The 7,374-nt window shown below is 33.4% G+C and overlaps 1 pseudogene; it reads left to right on the top strand.

The window, feature by feature from the left end:
- Positions 1-6,660: 6,660 nt before the first annotated feature.
- LOC109675226 (small nuclear ribonucleoprotein F pseudogene) lies at positions 6,661-6,916 on the top strand (annotated as a pseudogene).
- Positions 6,917-7,374: the final 458 nt, after the last annotated feature.

The following is a 7,374-nucleotide window of genomic DNA, read 5'->3' on the forward strand; positions in this document are numbered from 1 at the left end:
AGATTAAAAAGAAAAAAAAAATCAAAACCTAAAACCTTATTTAGCAAATTCTGCATGTGAACTTAGCACTGATAATTGACATTAAAATCACTAGAAATTTAGATAAATTGGCAATTATGACAGTGGAATAGGAAACTGAGTCATGCAAATGGTTTGGGTTAGGCTGAATAATTAGCTATAATTGCTAATTTGTATTCCCAATAAGAAGATGACAGAACTCAAGAGATTTATGTTCCCACAAAATGGATTTATACTAAGAAATGATACCTGATATACTGAAATGATGTTAAAAGTATAACAAGAAAGATTTCTGTTTTGAAGTTATTTCAGACAGCAGCCAATAATTACCCTTACTAGCTGCTTCTTGTGGAGTTCTTGTAATGCAGTTGACCAGAAACAAAGGTTCTGTCTACTTTCGCATAGCCATTTGAAATTATAATTTCCCACTAGAAATTATATTAATTATATTTATGGAGAATCAGTATAGCTTTCTTGTGTTTATTTGCTAAGTTCTGAGGTATAATTATTTTGAATTTAAAGTGGAGTGCCATTACAAAAGTAAGTATATTCATAAGGAATTTAGTAAAGAGAGATATGATAATGCCTTATTTATTAATATTATTATTTAATAAAATGTATCTTTATTTCCTTTTGACAAAATATCTACTTTTATAGAAAGTAGATGTAATTATATTTTTAAAGGCTTTATAAAGAAAATAAAGGTGAATTCAATTCATTGCATTCTCTGAATTGAATGTTTTCTCTTTGAATGTTGATCTGAAAAGATACTCGTGTTCTTAAATATATAGTCTTTTAACAGTAGCTTAGTAGATGTTCAAACATAATTCATTTATAGTGTGTTGTAAACAACCTGGTATTATGCTAATGGAATATATTAGATGCTACTTTTTAATTTAAAATAAATCCAAGTACTTCTAATTTGTATGGTGGCCAATTTGCAATTATTGTCTCCATGATGAGATTCTTCCAGGAAATGAGAGGGGCGTTATAATTTAAATGGAGTTGTAGATCTGGTTGATTTTAATTTGTGACCTAGAGGTCAGTAGTTATTGGGTGTCACAACCCTCCAGTAATGCGGAAACTCAACGCACATTTGTATAATGAGAAATCATAACTAGTTATGGTTCAGGATGATTTTTCTCCTTGCCATTCATTTTATAAACTTCTTATCTTTATCATTTAAGATGTATTTTCACTACACAGATTTATAGCTTTGGATTTATAATAAAACTTTATAACATCCAATGTTCAACACAGTGCCATATTTATATGCTTACTATTTTTAAAGGCATTTTTACTATCTTTCTAATTCTTGCATTAGTGTTCACTTCATCCAGTATTTCATGTATGTCTTTCAGATGTTCAGATTTTACAAGATATATTTATTTATTTATTCACTAAGTTAAAACGCAGATTTTCCATAAAGAAGAAATTTAGACCAGAAATGTCCGTGAATAAAACTTTTTATTGCACAAAAAATAAAATTTAGTATAGGGTTAGAAACTAGCAATTCCAAGTTTTATGAGAATTATGCATAGTAAAATAACATAAAATCTAACTTTATTATTACCTGAATCAGAATTTGACCTTGAACTTAGAATAATGCAAATCAAAATATGGTCCACCTTTAAGAAGCAAGTGATAAAGATTTTACTGAATGAAGATGTTACACATGAATAACAATAACAAGGGTAAAGATATGGATAATAAATTTTTGAAAATTGTGCTGTTATGTGATAAAAACTACTTATGTGATTGCCATGCATTCTTTTACTTCATCTTTATAACTACTAGGTAAGATAGGTACCATCATTATACCCATAAAATATTAAATATGAGATGTAAAAAGATTAAGTTCAAAGTCACATTGCTATTAAATGACTTTAGTTGTTTGCAGTTCAAATCTCATGCACTCAGAACCACTGTGCTTTAAAGTGTTTTCTTTGATCATCTAGTACGGACCTGCTCAAATTCTAACTGTGGCATGTAAAACCTTCTGTGGAACGTGTACATTAGAATTCATGTTTCTTTCAGATGGTCACCTGCAGAAGATAAAAAGTACCAGTAAATTAGCCAGTGTGGTGGTACACACCAGTATTACCAGCTATTCAGGAGCACAGGCAAAAGGATCACCAGTTTTAAACTAATCTGTACAGATTTTTCATGAGACCATATGTCAAAAACAAAAGACAGCCAGGTGGAGTGGCTCACACCTGTAACTCTCGCGACTTGAGAGGCTGTTATGGGGAGAGTTGTGGCTGCAGGGCAGCCTGTACAAAACAGTTTGAGAGACTCCATCTCATGGGAAAAACCTGGATGTGGTGGTGTGAGCTTGTCATCCCAGCAATAATGGGAAATCTGAAATAGGAGGATTGGGACCCAGGCCTGCCTGGGCCAAAAAGAGATTCCCATCTCAAAAAAAAAAAAAAAAAAACAGAACAAAAGAGGCTGGGGGTGTGATTCAAGTGGTCAAGTTCTTGCCTAGCACGTGTGAGGCCCTGGGTTTGATTCCAGTACCACTAGGTACTTGTAGATTATTCATCTACTTATGAAGAGAAATGAAATCTTGACAAGTCCAATAATAGAGTGGTAGAAGCTGCTCATTTTCATAGAAAACTCATCATTTTCAATGCCACCTAAAGTGGTAAAGAGTTTGACAGAGCTTCCACTGGACTTGTGTCTCTTCTGGTTCTGAATGAATTCTCTCTATCTTACCTGCATCTTTAGACACCTATACTTTATCTCTTGGTCAGCAATCAGGTCAGGGGGCATAGAGGAACAGGTGCTATGAAAACCCACTCTGTTTTCAGATACTATACTGAACATTCCCTTCCTTTAAAGAGATTCTATAGGCTCCGTTCTTGCTTTTCAGTAAAGCTATTGCAGAGTTTTTAGTCATAAATTAGAATTCCTTTAATATCAGTTATCTTTTTTTGGTGTTTTAAATAGTTATAAAAGGTAAAACAAATATGCTTTTCTAAAAGTCTTTGATAATTAAATGAAAGAATTTTCATTCACTATTTTGCATTAAAACAAACCCAGAAAACTAATCTTTTGGGTGTGAAATTAAGAGAAATTAAATGAGAGAATATCAAAGCAGGAACTTAGATGTTGAGTGTTTGAAAATATTTAACATATTCAGGTTTTTAAATAGCTTCAGCCACAATGTTCAATTTTGGCTAGTTGAAATCCTGAAAAAATATACATATTATAATGCAACATTGAACACTTTGTGGTAATTTCAATCTAAATGGCATTTTAAAAGATGGAAATCAGGCTTTAAAAATGAAACAAAAATCAAAAGAGGGCTAAAAATAAAAACAATTTTGGCAATGTGAGACATACTTAAACTAAGAGTTTTATTCCTTTTCTACCCTTCTATGGCAGCAATCAGGTACCACTTCTCACTGACTGCAAAAGCTTCAGCAATAGTAAATATACCTTCCAAATAAGACTAGTTAAAATCATTAAGGACTTTAGATTGATTCAAAATTAAAACAAACAACAAATGAGCATAGTTTTATATTATAAGTACTGTATATAAACATTAAGCCAAAAGCAAAAATTTCCAAGTAGATATGAACATTATTATTTGGTGCATGTTTATTTGTTCTTTTTCTTTCTCTCTTTGTCTGTCTGTCTGTCTTCCTGTAATCATAGTGGTATGACGTTTGATAAACTCATTTTACTTCACAACCTATGCCATATCTTTCCACATCATGAAATAATCTTGTAACTCTGCCTTTTGCTTTTAATGTCATTATTTTGTTTCTCTATGAAGATTTGAAATATATAACAATGAAATAGTCTATTATTAAACATCAAACCCATAAAATGTAAGGGATAAAATGTGGGCTCTGAGAACTGACTGCATAAACTCAACCCCTTTCAAGCTGAATTACCGCTATTGTGTGATTTAATCTCAGCTTCCCTAAATGAAAATGTAGGTAAAAAGATTTGTTGTCACTTACTAAATTGATTCATCTCTAACTGACCTTTTCTCTAGTTCCTGATCCCCTTCTCATATTGACCTCTGTTGCTTGAAAGTTTCTGATTAGCTCCTCTGCAGTGAAGACCTCAAATATTTTCAAGTTTTTTGGGTTTCTTACCTATTCCCATACCTCCCGTGTGTGCTGTCACCTTATCATGTGACCCAAATCCAATAACATTGCTGTATTTGCCCTAGATCTAAAGTCTGCATATGAGGGAGAACATACGATTTTTGGGCTTCTGAGCCTGGCTAACCTCACTCAGAATGATATTCTCCAGTTCCATCCATTTATTTGCAAATGTTAAGATTTCATTCTTCTTCATGGCTGAGTAGAATTCCATTGTGTATAAATACCACATTTTCTTAATCCAATGGAAGCAATGCTAGGAATCCCCCTGTATAGCTATCCTTATCTCAACTAGCAAAAATGCTTTGTCTTTCTTATTATTGTTTATACTCTTTCTTCAACAAAATTAGAGAAAGCAAGGGGGGATGAGGGGGAGAGGGAAAGGCTGGAGGTAGGGGAGAGAAATGGTCCAAATAATGTATGTACATATGAATAAATAAGAAAAAAAAGCTCTATTTTTTATACAGATAACATATTTAAGTAAATGTCTCTTCCAAGAAGATTAAAAAAAAGGTTTATTGTCTCATAGAGTTGCTATAAGAATTAGATGAGTTAACACATTTGAATACAATGGTTAATATATAAAAGTGATGAAATAAATTTTAGTTCTTAAGAAGACAATAATAATTATGTGTTATTTTCCTAGAAAGTAGAATTGCTGAGTCTACTCAATACTTGAACTTCAGAATGTTTATTTCTAACTGTCTATCATTTGTCTGTCTGTCTGTCTTTTTATTTATCATTATCATCTATATGTCATCTTTTATCTGTTCATTCTAAGAAATAGACCAGTATTTCTGCACGTCTCCATTATGAAATTAAAAAATGAAACAAATAAGCTATACAATATCTCCAATAACAATTGGATTTTCTAAAAATAAAATGAGAGAAATTTTGTTGCGTAGTGTGTTTTTTCCATCTGGCATTAAGTTTGAAAATAAAATTAATTCAAATATTTTTCCATAGATAATACCTTGTTCTAGTTCTAGATAGCTTAGAAGGTTTGCTTTCTTTCTTTCATGGGTTTTTGTTTGGTTTTGGTTGTGATTTTTTATACAGTGTCTCACTATGTAGTCCAAACTGGCCTCAACCTTGCTGTCTTCCTGCCTCTGCCCCCCAGTGCTGGGATTACAGGCATGAATCACCACACCTGGCTTTCTTTCTTGCTTTAAAATCAATATCATTGTTATCAGCAACTACTACTAGAGACTTTAAGAACATTAACCACATTTCAGAGCTGGTGGGAGAGGAAAAATTTCAGGGACATCCTTACTCGAGCCATTCTAGAGTTTTTTCCTTCTTTCTTTTTTCTTTTCTTTTTTTTTTTTTGATGTACCTTGGTTCTCATAGAAAGAGAATACAATTTTAAGTAAACCAAAACTATATATCTCTAGCAGGACACATAGCAGGAAAAAAGCCCTAAGTAGACTTCACATCTTTCTGCTCTTGGCAATGGACAACAGACAACAGGTCTTTCCTTTTCTATTTCTGTCTGCTTTTCCTAGTTTCTGTTCAGTCCACCTAGAATGTCATTGCAAGATCTATGAGGGAGAACATACGAGTTTTGGTCTTCTGATCCTGGCTAACCTTGCTCAGGATGATGTTCTCCAGTTCCATCCATTTATTTACGAATGATAAGATTTCATTCTTCTTCATGGCTGAGTAAAATTCCATTGGGTATAAATATCACATTTTCTTGATTCATTCCTCAGTAGTGGGTATCTTGACTGTTTCCAAAACTTGGCTATTGTGAATAGTGCTGCAATAAGCATACCTTTTTTTAAACATGGAAGGAGAATAAGCAGTTGTAGGATTGTTTCAGGAGAGATGGATGCTTGCACAGAACAAAGTTAAACTTCCAGGTTGTATCAGAAAAGCCAATCAAACAACAAACAAAAGTAACATACTGATCCAAGTTATATGAGTGGAAGCTCTGTGCTCTTTCCTATTTACATCTGTGATCCAGTGCCTTGGTGTGTGTTGGACAACACACCTGTTCCTAAAGTGCTGTGTTGTGGTGACTAGGCCAATGTTGCTGATTCAGAATGTCACAAGAACTCAGAATAAAAAGAACAAAAAGTTCACTGGATCAGTCAAGAAAGACCTGTTGGAGGATAGTTTATTTAAAATGATGATAGAAACACGTAGATAAAGAGAGGTGAAAAAAAAGATATTCCATGTAGAATTTAGAGTTTATTACATTCAGATATGGGAACCTAATCCCCCTAACTATCTTACTACTATACTTACTTGATATAAATACATGCATTAGGTACATTACAAGCATGCTAGTGTACATTATTTTTATCATATTAGTTCATTATGTAAGAAAGAATCAAACTTGTGTGATACTAGAGAGAAACTAAAAAGGTGTATTGTGCTAAGTGAAGACAAAGAAGTTTTACAGGCATTTAAACCTGTGCATTCTTGGCTTTGGTCTTGCAGTATCTGTTCCTCTCGGGAGGGAATGGCAGCAGCAGGTTCTGGGGTGGGTATTCTGCAGCATTCACCCGTATTTGCAATGAGTTTACCCCTCAATTCCAAATCTTTTCTCAATGGATTAATAGGAAAGCAGTGACAGTGAAACTTAAGTGGAGAATGGAGTACAAAACTACCTGGTATCAGTAGATGGCTATATGAACATGCAGCTTGCAAACACAGAAGAATACATAGATGGGGCATTGTCTGGACATCTAGGTGAAGGTTCCATAAGGTGTAATAATGTCCTTTATATCAGAGGTATTGAAGGAGAAGAAGATGGGGAAATGAGAGAATAGCACCTTGGGAGGTCTTTATATATACATATTTCCAGGCAATAAAGATTTTATTTTCAACCTGAATTGTGGAAGAGATATTAACAAAGATGATGATGTTGGGGAAATGAAAATAGCTTCTTTTGTGCAGAATTTTTAAAAAATGTATATTTATAGACAATAAAATTTTTTTTAAAAACCCAAAAAACTATGCATTCCTGTTGGGTTCTGGTGGCTCATGCTTGTAATCCTAGCTACCCAGGAGGGAGAGATCAGGAGGATCAGAGTTCAAAGCCAACCCAGGCAAATAGTTTACAAGACCCTATCTTGAAAATATCCATCACAAAAATAGAGCTGGTGGAGAGGCTCAAGGTGTAGGCCCTGAGTTCAAATCCCAGCACCTCAAAAAAAATCTGTACATTCTTAATTGTACTTTTATGACAGTTTTTCATTATGAACAAAAGTCAAGGGGAGATATAGAA

This window comes from Castor canadensis, chromosome 9, assembly GCF_047511655.1.
Source record: "Castor canadensis chromosome 9, mCasCan1.hap1v2, whole genome shotgun sequence".
Lineage (NCBI taxonomy): Eukaryota > Metazoa > Chordata > Mammalia > Rodentia > Castoridae > Castor > Castor canadensis.